The following is a 20,701-nucleotide window of genomic DNA, read 5'->3' on the forward strand; positions in this document are numbered from 1 at the left end:
AACAAGCCATTGGCTCCTTTAAGGGGCAACCTTCAGGCAAACAGACAGAGGGATCCCAGACTGGGCCTTTATCTCAGTCACCTCATCTTCTGGGAATATTTCTGGGGAGGACAAAAAAACCTATTTGTGTGGGACATTTCTGCCACCAGAAAATAAAACTCCAATGTTGTTTGCTCCTCACGTCCTCACCTCACCGGTTTGGGCAACCTGGATAACTAGAATGCACGTTTAGAAAATGTCACCCCCCCCATTCAGCCTTTAAATGTCTAATTAAAGAACACACTGCTAGGACTTCCCCTTCTTTTGCGGGACAGAGACTGATGGGTAGCATTGCAGCCTTTGGACAAATTAAATCATTTCCATTACATGCACATTATGGGCCATGTACGTCAGGCAGTGCAAGTGAAACTCCTGAGTGAGAGCCCTCAGTAACACTGTAGCACTCTGAAACTGAGGCGATGACTTCATTGTATGCTTCCCCCCCCAACCCCCCTTGGCTTTCACGAATATTCCTTTTCTTTCAGTTCCTCTTCATCTAAGGAAATGTCCATGTTGCCGTTTGTCAGAATCAGAATAATAACTCCCTCCTCCTTTTGTAAAAGTAAAGTAAAAGTCTCAAGTCCCTTGAATTTGTCTCCTTGAGGCTTACAAGAAAATAACTTTCTTAGATTATATCAGCTTATCTCTTCTGTCTCATTGGCCTCTGGGGTTCTTAACCCAGGGTTGGACCCCCTCCCCCTCCCATTCTAACAAATTGATTTCAGTATTATTGATTTCCTACTTTATGCTTTTACAGACACAATTTGGAGAAGGGGGTCCGAGAGCTTTTGCCAGCCCATCAGAGGGCTCCAGGACACAAACAGGATGAGAATCACGCCCATGAGAATGAAATGTAAAATGATTTTTAAAGGAAAAATAGCATAGGGAAAAGAGCCCTAGCTTTAAGAGCCAGAGACAGTCAGTCGACAAGCATTTGTTAAGCTCCTACTTTATGCTCTAAAGATCAGGGAATGAAAAAAAGGCAAAAGACTATCCCCAGCCTCAACAGGCTGCCTCAGGCACTTAGGAGCCATGAGCCTTGGTTTGTCCATCTGTAAAAAGGATATAATAATACTTATGGGATCCCCCTCTTTGGAGGAGACTGGACAACCACTTGTGAGTACATATTAGGGCTCAGGACCCCTTTCGGTGGCAGTACTGAGGGGACCTCCCAACCCTCAAATTCTGGAAGGAAAGTACCAGGTAAATGCAAATTAGCATTGGGATCACAGATGTGGAGGACATTTGCCCAAGCCCTCCATTTCCCAGATGTAGAAACTAAGGCAGAGTAGGTGACCTGCTCCAAGGGGGTCATGTCTGCAGGAAGTAAGAGCTCCACCATCAGGGAGCGTCCCCCCGGCCCTTCACACCAGGCCGGCCCCAGAGGAGGCCCTTCATAGAAGCCTGTAGAGGAGGGACTTTCCTTCCCTTTTCTGACCCCTGATTCTGCCTGCTTTCCCCTAAGCCACCCTGGCTAGACAAAATCAATAAGCAGCTGAGCGCTGGGTAAGATGCCGAACAATGTTCTACAAACGGGCTCGACGTCCCCGGTTAAACAAACACCTTCAGCTCATCCAACACGTGATGACTTCTAACAGACTTCTCAATCTGGGGTGAGACCAGTAATTGTGACCCACACAACTTGAGACCCTTTGGGAAGACTTGTCACATACAATAAGGACACATGTATTTGTTGAACCAGGGAGCTACTAAATAGCGGAAGAAAAAAAGATCCTGGGATCCCAGCCTCCCAGATGTTATCCAAAGCATGCTCTCCCCACCCCCCCCTTCAAATCACAAATGAGAAGGAGTGTAAAGAGAGGGAGAAAATGAGGAGATGGGGCTGAAGAACTGGTGGGAGAAGGGCAGGAGGAACCACAAGCCCAAACCAAGTGCCGGGTCCAAGGGTTTTGACATAGAAGGGCCTTGGGAGTCCAGAGGGCCTGGATTCAAATCCAGCCTCAGGCCCCTATACAAGTCACTTCACTTGCTACCTCAATTTTCCTACTTGTGACAGGTAAGAGCACCGATTTCCCTTTGAAGATCAAGTGAAATCTACTTATAAAGGGCTTTGCATGGGTCCAATATGTAACAGGCTTAATTGGTGCTTGTTTCCTTCCTCCCTTGAAGGTCGTCCAGTGCTCCTTGGTGACCCCTTGCTCAGCATCTCTGCAGGCCTCTGAAGCCTTTCATGGTTCCACATACTCACTCTGAACCCTAGAATCCCTCCTTTCCAAAGGTCACATAGTCATCTCTTACTTGGTTTGCTCCATATTCCAGAAACCACTTAGGACCTGGATACATTTTGTGTTTTTTACCTCAGTTTCCCCCCAAAAGAATATAAGCTCCTGGAGGGCCAGGATTATGTCATTTTTGTCTTTCTAGTGACAGAATTTGGCACAATACCAAGCAAAATATAGGTGCCTCACTGAATTTGCCCACGAGCCAAAGCCATGAGCTGGCTTCCCACTCACGTCCTCCAAACCAAAACTGAGCATTCTTCCCATGAAACCTCATGTCCAGATGAGTTTTTACCCTCTGTCAATGGGCATCACTGAAGCCATGGGAGGAAATCCACATTTTAAGGCAGGTTCCTCACATCTGGAGGGAGAATAGGCCCTTCAAGATGACTAACTCCAATCTTCCCATTTTTCACATGGAGAGACTGAGACCTGGAGATGTTCAGCGATTCTCTCCAGGTGGCAGAGGCAGGGTCCTGACTCAGGCCCGCCTCCTCCTCCATGTGTCTTTCACGGCTTTGGAAAGGTCAGTCACGATCACAGTGGTGATCCCAGACCACAGAGGACCGGCAGAGAGCCGGCCGGGGAGCACCACGCCGCGGGGCGGTAAGACTTGAAATCGGATCCCTCAGACTAGCGGCCTCTTCCCTATGGTGAGGCACGGAAAAGGGGACTCCCAGGTGTGGAAACTCTCTCCCAGGGCAGGCAGTGTCCTCTGGCAGCTCCAATCCCCAGAGCGCTGAGGGGTCACGCGCTTGCCCAAGGTCACAAAGCGAATGTGTCAGACGGGCCGGGGGTTCCGGCCTCCCTGGCTCCGGGGCCAGGCCCCTCTCCCAGATGTAATTACATGTCACTCACTCCAGGTCACTCACTATACCCAGGCGCACTGACACGTACCTTTCATAGCGTGGGTCACACAATTAAAAATTCACCAAAGTACATTTATTGGAACCCACAAAAAACACTGCTGGATTACACAGACCAGGCCAGGAGGTTGCAAACCCCAAGTCTGGCCCAGAAGGCGACAGCCGGCAACCCGCTCACACTTTCCTCAAGAGCCACACTGGCCCCTGCCCCTCTCGGGGGGTTCAGAGTACTCCCCCCCACCCGGCTAAGGCCCTCTGAGGAAGCAATCTGAGCAGACTTCCTACCGGGGAGGCCACAGCCATTATTCTCTTTCCAAAGAGCGCAACTTCACCAAATCCCCCACGAGGGTCACCAGGCTGCAGCAGAAAGAGTCCATCCTTCCAGGGAACCCGAGGGTCTGTGGGCCCTCCGCTCCCTCATCTGTCCCCTGGCCCCGAGGTCCCTTCCCCTCCAGAGCCGGGACCCCAGGCCTCCCTTAAATCCCTCTGGGCCCTTGCTTCCCCATGGGTAAAAGAAAGGCCTTGGACGAGATCCTTTTGGGAGGTCTCTCGTGTTTTCTAGGAACCAGGCCCTGTGCCAGGTGCCAGGCAAACTCCTGCCCTCAAGGGGCTCCCACAGGCCAGTAACTCTGGGTGTTGGAGATACATGCGGCCTGAGGGGACCGGGGTCAGAGGCCAGAGCCCTGGCTGCTCAATCCCGTGACCTGCTCCATGGAAACGCCTTTTCCCCTCAAGAGAAGTGCCCTCCTCCCACAGGGAGAGACTCCATAAGCAACTGAGCACCCAACAACATCTAGCTTCACGCTAAAAAAAGTGCCCCCCCATTTTCTGAGTCTTCCGAGGCTTCCAGTTACCACCATACTGGGAAATCACTTTTCTAACATGTTCTTCAAAACTTTTTTTACAGGCTATGGAAGAACACACACAACTTTCCTAGAAAACTGAGGAGAAAGTTTGGAAAAATATTGAGACTCAGGAGTGGGGAAGAGCTGTGTTCAAATCCGGCCTCAGATGCTTACTTCTGGGCAAGTCACTTCTCCCATCTGCCTCAGTTTCCTCAGCTGTAAAATGGGGACAAAAATAGCACCTCCTTCCTGCAAGGATTCCATGGAATAGCACACGCAGAGCTACTGTGGTTGTTCTCATCACACCACAGTACCAGAAGTCATCTCGGAGGCCATTTGGTCCAAGCCATAACTGAGGGAGAAGCTAATCTCCCAGCTTTCACTTGGGGACCAGGGGAAGCCCTAATTGCAAAGCAGCCCCTCTGACACTTAGAGGGCAGGTTTCTCCTTCAGTCAAACCCAAATCTGGCCTGGCAGCTTCTGCCTTCAGGGCCCAAGCCACCAAAGGCTGTCCTTCCTCCCCTCGGACAGCTGTGGGAGAACTGAGACTGGTTCCGGTGCATTTTGGTTTGCATCCCAAAGAGCTGGCACACAGTAGGTGCTTAATAAGTACTTGTGGATGGATGGAGTTTTCACCTTTCCTCAGGTGGAATGGGGTCAGGACCATTCAACATCCAGATCACTCTGATTTACAATTGGAACCCGGAGCTCCAGGCAAATGAGTTAGAAGGGTCCTGTCTCTCCCAGATTCGGGCCCTTCCTCTCTCAGCAGGACCCTAGAGCAATTCCAGGAGCTTCTACCAACAAAACAAATGGGGCAGGAGGCATGGTCCTCCCTCCCTCTTCTCCATAGTTTTCTCTTTCTCCCTTCTCTCTTTTTCACTCTCCCTCTCCTCCTCATTGTACAATCAATCTCCCTCTCCCTCTCCCCCTTTTTATCTCTCTCTCTTTCCCTCCTCTGCTCTTCTCCCCTCTCTGTCTCCTTTCCTTCCTTCCTTCTCTCTGTCTCTCTCTCTCTCTCTCCTCCCCCCTCCTCCCTCCCTCTCTCTCTCTCAGTCTCTGTCTCCTCCTTCCTTCACCCCCTCTCTTCCCCTCCCTTCCTCTCCTCTGTCTCCCTCCCTTTCTTCCTTCCTAAAATGAATTACAAAATTCCTTCTTAATAATTACAACATTCAGAGGCAGCTAGTTGGGCAGTGAATAGAGCACCAGCCCTGGAGTCAAGAGGACCTGAGTTCAAATGTGGTCTCAGACACTTAACACTTCCTGGCTGTGTGACTCTGGGTAAGTCACTTAACCCCAATTGCCTCAGCCAAAATAATAATAATAATAATAATAATAATAATAACTGCAACATTCTAGTTCAAATAAATTGGCAGCAATCACCGAAGTAAGAGTTAATTTGTCAAGTAACATTTGTTTAAACCAAACTAAGAACACCTCAAAACTTTATATAAACAAACAAAACAAAACTTAACTGCCAGCTATTTAGTGAACAAATGCTAGAGAACCTGGGTTCAAATTGTCCAGATCAGAGGAACCAGATTAAAATGGAATTGGGCAATGTTTAACAAAATAAACAAAAATACAAACAAAAATACACCAACTGCGTTGGTCCCCTCCTTTTCTCTTTGATTTCGACATCTCTGCCTTAGACCTCTTCCCTGGACCTCAGTTCCCTCATTTGTACAGTGCCAGGCCCCAGGGCCTCCAAAGTCCTTCCTAACCGTAGTAGGATCTCCTGGGACCTCCCTATGCTTTTACATCACTTTATGGTCTGAAGAGTCCTTTCCCTGTCACAGTCCTGCTGTGAGGGTTGCACAATTATTAGCAACGATATACTTTACAGATAAGGAAACTGAGGTTCTGAGAGGATTAGTCATGTACCACTAAGTGTAGGACCTGATGGACTTTGGCCCTCAGCACAAAGTCCTCGCCTCCCCAGATTTCCAAGGATGAGGAGTACCCGGTATTTCAATGAATCCAGAAATATCGATGGGGCATCTGCTGCGTCCAGAACTTGGGCTCAGCAGGTTTCCCCTGCTATGGCATGATCAGTGTCTCACTGAGACCCCCCAGTCATTTTATCAGCCAGGCTCCAAACCTCGGCGCCCCCTCCCCACAGTCTGTTCCACTGAGGCCCAGTTGGGCCAAATTTAGTACCAGAGGAAAAAGAAATCTTATGAAGGAGGAGCGATAGATAATCAATCATGTTTGGAAAGAGCCGTGGCCAGGAGGCCTGCTACACAGGGGGCGCCCCGATTCTAGAGCCCTGTCAGAGAATTAATAAAAAAGAAAATTGAGTTTTACTCAGCTAGATCTAATAAGGAAATCTGGATTAAAGAAAACTGACTCAGTTCTGGTTCATCTGTTCTCACCTGGAAAGTTGCCTTCTAGCTAAAAAGTAAATCACTTCTCAGTGAGAGGGAATAAGATATTTTGGGGGAAAAAACTTTGGTATCAATAAAAACATTTTTTAAAAGGTAAAAAAATTTTTTTTTTAAGTTCACCAATTTTTTTTGAAAGGACCCAACTCCTTAAGGGTCTTTTTCTAAAAACAAAAAAGAAGAAGAAGAAGAAGGGGGGCAGTGGGGGGAAGAGGAGAACAGCAACAACAAATAATCATACATAAGGATACTAGTGAAGGCCCAAAATCAAGGCTGCAAAAATTAAAATGTCCTATTTTAAAGGCTGGGCTACGGAATCTGTCCTAGAAAAAATGAAGGAAGAGAATTTCTCTCACGTAGTGATTTTTAACTATGGGGTGGAAACTCCCTTTGCTCAATCAGCCGGAGGAGCTGAGAAGCAGAATAGCTCCAGGGGTCTGGGCCACCCTGAGGAGGATCCCCCAGCTGAGCAGAACTAGGGAGGGGATTTGAATCCCGATCTTCCTGTCCCTAAATCCAGGATTCCATCTATTACGTGATTCTGTCTCTCGCACTACACATGTGTGTACATAAACACTTAGAATGTGAGTCTCTATCTCCGTGGGTATATGAGCGTTTGTGTACACACATATATACAGATACACATGTGAATACGGAGATTTCAGATTAAATAAGAGAGTGAGTGCTTTGCAAACCCCATACTACATACCATGTGTGGGGATTGTTGTACTAAGTTGTTATATATTGTATAGATTTGTAGCATATGCGTGGATGTCCTATTTGTGTGTATTACATGATCTGTGTAGAGCTTGTGCATTTGGAGTGTTTGGGTCTCTGCATCACACACGTGGTACACTACTCAGGTGTATATTTGTACACACATGCAGGTACACTCTGCTGTATGTGTCTGTCCCATATGATGTGTGTGTACACACACATATACAAACACGTGTATACGGATGGAGAGACAGCGTGACCAGGGAGTGGGGGGGAGCTGCCTCAGGGAGCCTCAGTTTCCAAACAGGGCACCCATGGGTTGGGCGACTTTAAGCAAGTTACCCCTCGGGGCTGCAGGCCGGGACGGCTGACTTAGAAAGCCCTGACTCTCGGGATCTAAGCTCCGGTTGTATTTCTGGTGTTAAATGTTTCCCAATCACACTTGAACGTCTGGCCTAGCTCCATGGCAGAGGGCGCTTTCCGGGGGGATCTCCCTGCCGAGGAAGTCTCCGGCCCGGCCTGGCCCACACAGGTGGGACACGTGTGTCAGCCCGGGGGGCTCGAGGCCTCCCCGCTTGTGGCCGTGGCTGTTGTTCCGTGGGGTCCGCGTGGCTGTGACCCACTCGCCGCCACAGGCCGGAGGCTCCTATTCCCCCACTAAGGGAGGCTGGCACTCAAGGCTTCCCCCAGAAAACTCTTCCCTGGCCTCCCTGCCTCCCGGCCCCCCGACAGGAGCTAGTTATACTCTAACCAAGGCTCGGGACAAGTCCTGGCAAGGCCCTGGCCCATAACCCAGCCACTTGTGCACCTACAATCCCAGATATGGCCTCCATCCCCACAACCAGACAGACAGAGATGGAGCCGGGCTCCCAGCACGCAGGCCCAGCGCCCCCCTCCAGCTCCCAGGCTTCCCACCCTCACCACCTTCGGACGCTCCCGACTTAGCCAGGCTTTGGTGATGGTCAGAGCCTCGCAAGGGAGGGAGGGAAGAAGAGACAGGAAGAAAAGAAATCCTTTGCATCCCTCAGCATCCCAGAGCCCTGAGAAAATTACCTGCCTGTTCAAGTCAATGGATATTTGGGAACTCAAAAGTGAAACTATGAAGTCACTAGTAATTCACCACTTCCATGTCTGCTATAAAAGTTACACAACATACGAGCTGCTCGCCTAATTATGCCATGAAGGCACCTTTTTTGGACGCCTCGACATACGCTCCGGATAAGCAGAATTCACTTGGGGACAGGAGAGCAAACCCCAGCATCCTTCCTCTTCCTCCCCAGCCTCGGCGTTCCCCAAATCTCCCAGTGGCGGAATTTACAGAGAAATTTTTCCCGAACAAGCCTTAATGAAAGACTATCGCTCCGCTCTCAAAATAGCTCCAGCAAAATGAATAGCCATAAGTAAAAAGTGGCCTTATGTTTGGCTATAATAAGATTCAAATAAAGGGCTCCAAGAATTCCACCTGTTTCCAATTAGATACTAGAACTGCCTGAGTGTTTAAACTATGTTCACTTGCTACTTACATGAGACAATTCTTCCGGGTTTTTCTGTACATTTTAAATATGTTAAAATAAGATTAAGGCACTGGCTTAAACAATCAGGGGTAGGAAATTGTCAGTTAAAGCCAAAATTCTCTCCGTGAGCTACCGCGGACACATGGCGAGACAGACAAGCTTCAAAGTTGGGGCGAGATGGGTTTTGGTCCTGGGTGAAAGCAGACTTTTGAGAAGGAAAGAACAGTGAGAATAAATTCATTATTGAAATATTAGAAAAGAGATGAGAGAGAGACAGAGACAGACAGAGAGACAGAGAGAGAGACAGGAAGACAGAGAGAGACAGAGAGACAGAGACAGATTCTAAAATAGTCTTTCAGCAGCCTTTATTAAGATAACTTTGGAATCAATTGCTACTTATCAGGTAAGTAGCAACATCTGTGTTAATACTGGTTTACCAGCTTCATATAAAGTCCATCAGATAAACTGAGCCTGTCTCTTACTCTGAATTTGCATAGGCCAGATTCTCACTCCCGATAAGCACTTATTAAGCGCCTACTATATACCCAGATAGGCAAGAGATACAAAGACAAATCCAACACCGAAAGGGGACTTAAGCTGTTTCCAAAGATCTCTGATCTAATGAAAATTCTTTTTTAAAATCCACAAGGGCTTTTCCCTCCCGAATCTGTCCTTCCCTGCCTTCCTGGCTGCTGTTTCTTGTACTTTCTAAATGCGAACTGAAATGAATATAGATTTTTTTTTTTTTTTAAACTTCAATTCTTGTATTTCCACTAAGCTTCTGAATGTCAGGACAGCCTCAGGAATAGTTTTGATTGTTAACTGCTACAGGCAGACCCGGAAGGGGATCACAAGAGCACACACACACAAAAATTATTTCTGCATATCTCCTCCCACATAAACACAGCAGTGGCTTTGGTTTAATTTCGCAGGAACGGGGCAGCAGCCTTGGGTTTTTGTTTTTTTTTGTTTTGTTTTTTTGAAAAGGAGCCATTTAAAATCCTAAGGACATTTACTCGAGGAGAGTTATTTTAATGGGAGCTAGCTCTGTAGATCATGAAAGGATACACAGCCTCAGGGGACGAACAGGCTGGCAGTTTATCCAAACCTTTCCCTTCCCATCTTTCTCATTTACTTCACTATTAGCATCAGTCACAAAAGAGTAGTCTATGGAGTCTTATTCTCAGCAGACCGATCAGAAACTGTTACATTACTAAATTCATTAACTAGAAGCTAAAAACCCAAGGCCATCAAATACCCTCTCCCCGCCCCAAAATAGGGTCAAGAAATAGCTGACTTTCTATAGATCCCAAAGATTAAATCCGGCCAGAGGAGAGGGGCAGGGGGATCAAAAACATAAAAATAGAAGAAAAGAGCTGCTAGATGAGCCCAGCAGTTCCTCAACTCGAGTTCCTTCTTTGTTTCAAAAAAAAAAAAAAAAAAAAAAAAGATTCTGAGTGACACTTTAAAGGAGACATTAATAACTGTAATATTTACTGCTTTAGTGGACAATCTACCCTGGTGGTATTGTCCATGGGGGGGGGGGGCGGGGAGGGACAGGGAAGCAAAAACATTAGAAACACAAAGCTCTTATTGGCCAAATGAATTTTGTTTTAGAAGAGAAAAATTCTCAGGCTGAGCCTTGCAGACAATCAGGCGAATCTGTAACTACTGTTCCTAACAGCACTTTGCAATTTAGCCAAACTCTCTCCTCCCAGAAACCCTCGGAGATAGCTCTAAGCTGAAAGGTGGCCTGGGATTCCTTTTGGGATTTTCTCATGAAAGTGAAACACGGAAGGAGCCGACGGTGCCCTTTTGCTTAGCCAAGAAACGCCTGCAGGGAAACCTGAAGCCCCAGAGAAGGGACCCATTCCCACCGCAAAACCATAGGCTTAATTTCCAGTCAATCTCCCCCTTCCTAAGAAACCCACTTTAGGGCCCCGGTTAGCCCAGGTCCAAGGTAGCCCAGGGGGAGAACCAGAGCAGAAGCCACGGCCCAGGGGGATGAAGGACTTTCAGAGAACTGAACCACCTCCACAGAAAGCAGTGACCTCTTCCCATCAGACCTATTTCACCAGAGAGACTCACTCACTTACCTGAGGCTCCGGTCCCTGCCCCCGGGCAAGACCAGAATCTCCAACCCCATTTACCAAATCAACTTCATTAGAATATCATTTTCACCGCAGGGGAGAAGTGCCGTCCTCCCAGTGAAATCCGTTTGAAACTACAACCTCCTCAGCCACACTATTATTCAGGGCATTAAAGAGGAAAACAAAATAGGCGTCAAGTGAAGAGGGCTTTCAGAAACCCCAGGTCAGAGTAAATGAGGGGTCACACAAACACTGCCTTCTTCTACCCAATTAAAAGCTTTAGAACACACAAGACAAGCCCAATAACTGTGTTGTTTTTTGTTGGGTTTTTTTTTTTTTTTTTAAGGTTTTTAAGATCCCATCACCTAGGAGAAGGCAATGGACCATAATCACAAAATAATCTCAAGCAGCAAGTTCAAAACCCAGATGTGGATTAGTTTGGGGTCTGAATATTACACCCCCCCATATATCTCAGGGCTTATAAACTGTTTTCCGGGGGGGGGACTCTTAATCATCTCCCCAAAGTCGACGTCACTGATTGCCTACCAGAGCAGATTGGGGAGGGTGTAAAAAAAGATCCATAGAGTCCAGAGATCTAATAATTAATAAAGTCTAAAGAAAGTTCCTAGGCAGCTGGGCCAGGATGCTCAGAAAAGCCACTTCCTCTAAATGGAGTCTGGCCGGGATGACCTGGAGGGGAGGGGGGGCTCTCCCACCCTGACTATCTGACTGATTCAGTTTTATAATCGATGAAGAAGGAGTTTCCTTGGCAGCCACTAACACAGAAGCTACAGACATGAAATGGTCTCGTTCTCCAAGAGTTCTTGTTTGTTGCAAGCGGAGAGACCGATTTAGCCCAAGTGCCGCCGGGCTGTTCCTCGCCTTCGGGAACCTCATTTCCACCGCGGCCCCGCGCCCCCTCTCCCCGGCTCAGACCCCTGCCCCTCGGCTCCCCGCCCGCGGGGGCCAAATTTCACCGCCATGCGCTTGTTTAATCGTTCCCCGGCAAACGCCGGGGCAGAAACCGCTCAAAATTAAAGTTGTCAGACTCCATTTAAATATATATTTAATCTAATCCACTTTATTTTATACAACTCTGCATCTGGATCTCATTTGCCTTATTCCTGGAGGTATTCTGGGGCACTATTAAGAATTCTTTCAAGTTGGGGGAAGTTCAACCTTAATCCAGCCCTTCCAATCACACCCGGCCTGGAAGGGGAGCGGCCGCCCGGCCCCGCGCACCTGAACGACCCCCCGTCCCGACGCCCCGGGGGCCGCCCCCCCCCACCTCCGACGCACGGGACCTTGCGCCCGGAGCCCCCTCACCTCGGACTTGGCTCCGGCGGTGCTCAAGTTCGGGGTGGCCGAAGCCCGCCGGCCGCTCCCGGGGCTCCCAGCCCGGCTCAAGTGGGGGAGGAGGGGCCTCGAGGAGGGCAGCGGACAGGTCCCGGCTTTTGGCCAAACGGGCATAGGCCCAAAAGGGGAAGGACACCATTTCCCCGGCTCGGCACTGGCCGCAACCCGCCCCCCCCCCCCGAACCCCGCACAAAGTAAGGGTTCGGGGAGTCTGGGTCCCCGGGCCGCGGGGCCAGCCCGGGGCTGCCCCGGCCTCCTCGGCCGACACATCCGCCGGGGAGGGCCAAGTACGTGAAGGCCACGGGAGTCCCCAAAGCCGGGGTCGCCGACAGTCAAGCCGAGCGGTCGGGGGTCGCCCCCCCCCAGGGCGGGCCGCCCCCTCCGCCAAAGTTGCCCGAGTCCCGGCCCGGCGCCCCCGCAAGTTTCCCCCGGGTCGGGGCCGTAGCCTGGGCTCCCGGGCCCGGGGGCCCGGCCGCGTGACAGGCGGCGTCTGGCCACGGACGGCCACGGCACGGCGGCCCCCCGGGGCTCCGCGCGCCCGGCGGCCCCGCGCCCCCCGCCCGGCCCCCCCCGCCGGCCCCGCCACTCCCCAAACCCGGCGCGGACGCCCAGGGCGGCAGGGGCGCGGGGCGCGGGGCTCCAGGCCCAGGCGGGGCCTCGGCTCCGGCTCGGCTCCGCGCTCCCGCCCCGGCACCGCCCCGCCCGGCCAGCCGCCCCGCCGCCCGGCCCCCCCTCCGCCCGCGCCCGCCCCCGCCCCCGCCCCGGTCCCCGCCCCAGTGCCCCGCCCCCCCGCCCCCCGCGGGTTCGGCTCCCCGGCGGCCGGGGACCCAGGGCACAGCGGCGCGCGCACGGCTCCAGCCCTCTTGGGCTGATCGATAATTGAACAAAGGATCAATTTGGGGCGCCCGGGAGCGCCCCGCCCGCCCCCGGAACCCGCCCAGCCCCGCCGCCCGCCCCACCCGGCCCGGCCCGCCCCCCCCGCCGCCCGCCGCTCCCGGCTGCGGCCCCAGGCTCCGGCGGGGCCAGGCCACGGCGCGGCCAGGGCCGGGCCGGGCCGGCGGGCGGGCAACGGCCGGCGGCCGCCCGGGGGCCTGACCGCGCTGCGGTAAATCAAAGCGCTTTTTGAAACATCGATCCCCGGCCGCCATCTTGGACATTTGGACGGGTGGCGGTGATCGAAGGGCTGGGTTCAGGGCCGCCAGGAGGCAGCGGCCGGGGGCAAAACCCGGCCTGGGGAGCGGGGCGGGCGGGCGGGAGGGCAGGCCCCGCCGGCCCCGCAGGCGCCCGGCCGGCCCACGCCCCGACCGGCCCCGGACGCTCGTCAGCGCCGAGCCGCCGCCGCCGCCGCCGCCGCCGCCGCCGCCGCACCCGGCCGGCCCCCGCAGCGCGCCCGGGCCCAGGGTCAGGCTCAGGCTCGGGGTCAAGGTCAGGGTCACGGTCGGCCTCGCCTCCGCCTCGCTCGGTGCCGGGCGCTGAAGCGGGAGCCAGAGGGAGGGCAGAGCCGGGGAGCGGAGGGGAGGGGAGGGGCGGGGCGGGGTGGCCGGCCCCCTGTGTCCTTCTGTCGGTCCGTTCGCCAGCCCTCCCGCTCGTCCTGCCGCCGCCGCCGCCGCCGCTGCTCCCGCCTCGTGGGCCCCTCCGCCCCAAGCTGAGGCTGGCCTCACGTCTCCCACCCCCCTCACCCCCCCTCCCCCAGCCCAGCCCCGCCGAGAGCTCGCGCGCTCCCCCCTCAAGCCGGGGGCCCGGCGCGCACACACCCCCTCACACACCCACGCCCTCGGCAGCCACCGAGCCTGGGCACACCCCCCCCCTCGGGGGTACCTGGGGTGGCCGCCCAGGCGGGGGGCGGGGGGCGCCCCCGGAGTAGCCGCCGCGCGGCCAGCCAAGGGCACCCCCGACTGCAAAACCCAAGTTTTCAAACATCCTCTGCCATTCCCGAGAGCAAAGGGGGTCTGTGCGCCAGGCTGGGCGCGGGGGCGCCCTCCGGCCCACTTTTCCTCCCCCTCCCTCCAGCCGGGAGCCCCAACGATCCGGGGCCTGGCCTGCGGGACGGACAAACCAGCGGGCTCGCCGGACACATGGACAGCCGGCTTCGGCGGGGCTGCCAAGGAAACGATCGCTTAATGGTGGCTCCCCTCCACCCCCGGCTTATTGTTTGCGAGGGCAGAGTGGGTTGCCACGATCGATTTCCTTTCGAGAAAGCAACAACAGCCAGTGTAGCCACTGGGATGACGTGCGACGGGCCCGCCAGGCTCCGGCGCAGCCCCGGGAAGTGTGGACGGCCCGGCTGGGAGACTTGGGGAAACCAGCCCCCCTCCCCCCAATCTCTTCGCCTTTCGATGCCCAGAGAGAAAGACTTAGGAAACTTCGGGATCCTCAAGCCCCTTTATTTTAGTTCAAAAACTTTCTTTCCCCTCTAGCTAAACCTCCCCCCCCCCCCAGACTTTCCCATGAGCCCGTGTGGATGCGTTTATTCCACACAGCGTGACTCCAAGTAGACCGAAATGCTAATGCTTAGCATCTAAAAAATGAAACCATCTTTTCTCTTTTCCATGCAAAAATGGCCCTTTTTAAGGAAGTTCAGCCTTAATTGTTTATGCACATGTGTAGCTCGGAGGTGAAGCGAGCGTGCAGCTAACGCAGCCACGGCCATCCCCCATCCCCGACGTTTCGCTTAGTGTCATCCCCCAATCCCTCGATTTTGAAAAGTCCAGCTACAAGCACTGTCAGTGGGGACTCCCCGAGAAAGCGGCTCCTCGGGGAGATGTTCCCTTTAGGGGGCTCCGAATCGCCCGCGTTAAGTTCGCGTTTGGTTGAAAAGGGCGGACGCGGTTGGGGGGAGGGGGACGGGAAAGTGCCCGTATCTAAGGGACCCGGGCCACGTATCCCGAAAGGGCCACTGCGAAGGGGGAGAGGGGGAGAGGTCCCCGCGGCCCCTCGAATCCGAGGCTGGCGGCCGGGGCCGACGCCGGGGAAGCGGGTCTGGAAGCGGGTCTGGCCGCGGGCTGTCGGGGCCGTAGGTAGCGGCCGGCAGCGCCTTCTCCGCGGCCCCGAAAGCCTCGAGCCAGACTCGGACTAGCGCCGGGCCCGGGCTTCATGACCTTGAGATACAGAAACAGCCATATTTTGTCTGGGTTGCCGGGGAAGCTACCCTTCCACTTTAATGAGTAGATGGAATGAGACTCCGAGGAAGGTCCCCGCCAGACCGAGCGGGCTTGAGATGTTCCATCCAGTAGAGGGCAGCGGCTCCCCAATCCAAGCAAACACAAAACCCGCCTGCCCACTGCCAGGACCCCCGGTGGCCGGGCGGCAGGTAGGCGGCCCGGGACCTCGCGGCCGGGGCGCCCCCGTCTCCGTGCCCGGAAAGTCCCGCTGCGCCCCTTCGCCTCAGGGATTTGGGCTTGACCCCTCCACCTCCCCCACACACACACACACACTTGCACCAGCCCTGGCCATCTCTCTTGTATATTTCTACCTAGGCCGGGGCTGTCACCCTGCAAACTGTGCTCCTTGAGGTCGGGTCCTGTCCCCACCCAACCCCCAGCCCCCAGCACTTGTGAATAAATGCCTTGTCTGATTCCTCCTCCGCCATGTGCCGATTGGGTTCTCCCCCACGGTCCCAGCCAACGTGGATCTCTCTCCCAGTCCTGCCTCCGGAAACCCGACGACGTCGGGAACAAACGCCAACGTCTGTCTTTTCAAGTCCTCTGGGCCGGCTGGAACTTACCTTTCCGGGCTGCTTAGACATCCTCGCGCCTCCTTGGAGGCCCCATGGGCCAGCCAAACATCCTCCTGGAAAGCCCCCCTCTTCCTCTCTGCCTCCTAGACCTGTTGCCCTGAAATCTTCCTACTTGTTCTTGGAAATGACCTCGTTCTGTTCTAGTCTATGTCTTGTCTGCGTTTGTGAGTGACCACCTTATCTCCCTTAATGAGATGTCAACTCCCTGGGGACCAGAACTACTTCACTTACTGAATACTTGATTTATTGAAGGTACACGTATACATATGGGGGGGGGGGAGGTAGTTCCTGTCGACCGTAAGATCCCTGAAGGCAAGAACTGGGTTTTTCCTTTATGTCTCCCAGACTCAGCCCTGGATGCTTGTGGATCCGGGAAGTGATTATTTCCGGTTTTAGGTGGCTAAGTGGAAGTCGTTGTTTTTATTTTGTTCTAATCTGCTTTTTGTTTTATTTTATTTTTTAACTTCTTTTAGGTAGAACCCCAAGAAAGGATCAGGGAGTTCTAAATGGTTTGGATTTAGGGCAGATGTTCTCAATCGAATTATCAAGTCAATCCCCTGGGCTCGAACCAAACACAAAATTGAAATATAGCTGACCCTGGCTAATACTCCAGAATTACATCTGGTTGGAATTCAGGGTCTTCAATCTGGAGAGAGATTTGAGAAAGGAACGTGATGAGTATTAAAGGGCCGCATTCTACTTGGGCTGCTATTTATACGATTCCCATGTTCTCCGGGATTAGTAGTGGTGGAGAAACATAAGCAATGACTTTGAACGCCTTAACCACCGTGTCTAGCGGCTCTATTGGGACAACTTTTAAATGCTGGTTTTGCTTTGGGTGATTTTTTTTTCCTACTAGAGGTCTATTGGGTTGGGCATGAATTATTGCTATCCATAATATAAAAAAAGAAAGAAAAAATGGCAGAGGGAGCTACCCTGGACCAGAAGAGTTAAAAGAGGAATCAGAAACCCAAACATCTCTTAGTCAAGATCTTAGAAAAGTGAGAGAAGAACTTGTCTTAAAGTAAATAAAACTTTTTTTTTTAAAGCTTCAGCAGCTTTAGGGGAGGGAAAGTACTACTAAACAGTAAATGAAAAAAAAAATTTCCCATTTGCAGATTGTCTTCTAGCCCTCATTAATGTGCGTTTCTTTTCATTTGCTTGCAATAAATGTGAGGGTACAGATGTTAAGTTCTACCTTTTTGTGCTTATTCTATTCCATGGATGGATGCAGGGCATATATTTGTCTTTTGGGAGGTGGGTGACTGGTATAAGGAAACTTGGCAGACCAGGGTAAGCCTCAAGTGCTCTCCAGAGTTTTTCTGGGGCTCAGGGGTTAGGTAATTTAGACAAAGCCACACAGACATTGTCACACTCGAACCCAGGACTTTGTGTGTCTCTTGGTCACCCAAGAAGACTTGTTTCTTGGAATCCCAGCTGCACTACTTGTTGGCTCTGTGGCTCTGATCAAGTCATTTTCTTCCATGAGCCTTTTGCTCAAATGTTAAATGAGGACTCATAATACTCCCTGGTGCCTCAGCAAATCGGAGGAGATCAGGGAAGCAAAATGCCATTTTGCAAAATACAAACATCTGTTCGGTGCCCACTGTGTGCCAGGGACTGTGGTGAGTGCTTTACAAAGAGCTCGTCTGACTACCAACTATAGCAACTTTTTCTGTCTTGTTCTTGAGAAGAAAAAAAATGTTTCTAATAAAGTGTTACATGGCATGGTGTTCAGAGTACCAGATTTGCAGTCAAGAAGACCAGATACTTAGCTGTCAAAAAACCTCCATTAGCCTCAGTTTCCTCATTTGTGAAATGGGAATAATAGAACCTATCTCAGAGTTGTTGTAAAGAGTAAATGAAATAACATGTAACATTAGCTATTTTTATTAGGCCCTATATTTTTAGGTATTTTCATATAGGCTGATATTTTGCAAAATGGTAAGATTTAAGAGGAGACTAGATAACCACTTGTTGGATGTATCCTAATGAGCATTCCCTTTGTCCTTGAATTGGACTAAATGGCCACTGCCTTCCTATCTGGCTCTGAAAATCTGTGATCCTGAGGTTGCCTAGACTGACAAAGCTACATCACAATGAGACTCCATAGTGAGCAAACAAAACTCCCAGCAGTATAAAATGTTGAGGAAATGAACATTTTTAAGGACTTGATGTCCGTTAGGATCCACAGGGAGATATTTTACATTTATATACATATAGTGTATATTCGTATTGCACATATACATACGAGTGTACATATACACACGTGTGTATATATTTGTGTCTGCTTTTATATTGTACATGCATGTATTACAGTGACTGTAAATGTAAAACATGGCTCTTAATATAACTGACCCAAACCCAAAGAGAATAGAGGATATGAATAGTCAATATTACCTAAAAGGGAATGCTAAGAGAAAAATATAACTGTGATCATTTTTTAAAAGATAAACCTCCCTCCAGAAAGAAAAAGTTCATCCTACTGAGCTTCCTGCTCAGAACCGGCATTTCCAAATTTCCAAACTCATTCCCTAGTAACCAAAAAGGACTTTAGTACATGTAAAATAATCTGCAGATTTCTTACAGAGCACTTCTCTGCACTGACTGAAGCATGTTCCAGCAAGATGGTCAAAGCAAGAGGTTTTTTAAAAGCCAGTTTTCTCTACCTACTGTTCCATTTTCTTTTTCTTAATTAAAATTCTGTGTCCTATATAAGTACCATTTGCCTTATTTGCCTACTTTGAGAAGTTTTTAAAATGCATTTTAAAAAAGATTAATTCTTGTTCATTTCTGGCCATACTTTCCCTTTTCTATAGTCTTTCTAGTGTTGTTTTTCTTTTTTTTTTTTTTTTTCCCTTTATTCTCTGAGGTCCAGTGACATCAGGAACAAGATGACTTGACTTGCAAGTTAGTTGGATTTAAATGAGATAGAATCTTTAGAGAATAGGAGGAGGGAGAGCCTGCCTTAAAGATAAAAAGTTTGGGATTCAAGTCCTCCCCCTGACATATATTGGCTAGGCAAATCCCCCAATCTCTCAGTGCCTGAGGCAGTTCTCTTAAAACTGTAAGTTTCAGAGAAGGTGGGGACCTTCTTTGGAGGGGAGTTTCTTCATCTGGGAGTTCCCTGTACCAATGAAATCACAAATCCACTTGTTATCCCCATCTATATTAGTCATTAAACAAATAAAGAAAAAAGAAATCCAAGTTCTCAGAAATGCTGTATTTTTTAATTCTCTGGGATAAAATAAAGCTCAAAGAATGAGGACAGATTCAAAAATCTGTTCAATATACTTAGCTTGGAAGGGAAAATAATATTCCAGGCATGGGTTTACTTTGATAATAATCAATGACATTTATCCAGTTCTTCATAGTTTCTAAAGAACATTATCTCATCCAGACTTCAGAGCCCAATGAGGTAAGTTCCAAGTATTTGATTTTCCTCCCTTCCCATTTTACAGATGAGGAAACAGATGGAGAAAAGTTCATCGAGGTGCCCCAAGTTACATGACTCATAAATATCAGAGACAGCTTTCAAGCCCAAGTATTGCCTGAGTCCAGTTTTCCACCACCCTGTACTACCCCATTTTCAAGGCACTTGGCCATTTAGTTTTCTGGTCCTTCAATATTTCAAAAGATGTGGGCATTGTGTGTTCATTGACATAGATCACAAACCTCCAGACATAGACACTTTTGTGAGTCATTGATGCTGGAAAAAAATAAAAGTCATCCACTTGTGGCTAGCCTTCCAATAATGAGCCATTCCAAACTTAGCTAGGTATCTTTTTGGGCAAAACATATGGGCCGTTGCTAGACCGATGTTCGGGGTCCTTCCGGCTTGAGAGAATTTGTTTATACCCTTCTGGTCTAGTCTCTGAACACTCAGGAAATTCTGAAGTGATGTGGTACAGTAGCAAAAGTCCTGGGATTTCAGTTAGAGGGCCTGTGACTCTCCTTGCCCAATACCCCTCTAAGGCTCCAGTTCCCTCATCTGTTAAATAAGGAGATTGGACTATCAGGAGTTCTCAGCCTGGGGTTTGGGGATAGTTTTCAAGGTATACATGTATTGGTTTGTACAATATTTTGATTCCTATATTTCAATAAAATTGATTTCCTCTATAATGTTTTATATTTTCTATTATGCTTTTAAAATAGTTTTGGAAAGGGGGCTTTCAGGCTTTAGCACAGCACTAAAGGGATCCGTGCTAATGTGTCCTTCTGCTCTAAATCTGTGTACCAATTCCATGTCCCCATTGGATCTCGGAGCTCAAATAAACCTATAAATGATCCATTTATTAATCACTATGTACCAAGCACGAGAAATACAAAGAGAAACGTAAAACAGATGGCAGAAGCCATCCAATCCAGCCCCTTCACTTTCCAGGTCAGGAAACTGAGGTAATAAGCAGTTCAATGACTTTTCTAAGGTCACTAAAGCACTGTCAGAAGTGGGCTTTCAAGCCCCCTGGCTTTAGAGCCCACGCTAATCCCATTAGAGCATGAAGCATTACAGGGTCTTAGTGATGGTTCCCTGAAAACCTATTACTTCTAGGATCCACTACAGACTCCTTAGTTGGGCAATTAATACCCTACCCAGCCTCTCTGAATACATTAAGTAGAACTGGGTTTGGATGACCAACTAAAACTCATCCTGATAATCCAGAAGAATACACGGCGCTTCTCAGTGACATTATATGTTTTCAGAAATAAGATAATTTTCAATCATGGTTTCACCAGCCACACATTTGATGGTACGCTTTCTTGGATTTACTGAAGCAATCAATCAGTCCCAAATGATTTGCTTCAGAATAAATTTCTCCAAATATTCCAAATAAATTTCTTCAGAAACCTGGATTTTAAAATTGTCTTTCCCGGAGTAACATCTCAGAGATTAGCCATGAGAGGTGCTATGAT

The sequence above is a fragment of the Sarcophilus harrisii genome, chromosome 4, assembly GCF_902635505.1.
Source record: "Sarcophilus harrisii chromosome 4, mSarHar1.11, whole genome shotgun sequence".
Taxonomy (NCBI): Eukaryota; Metazoa; Chordata; class Mammalia; order Dasyuromorphia; family Dasyuridae; genus Sarcophilus; species Sarcophilus harrisii.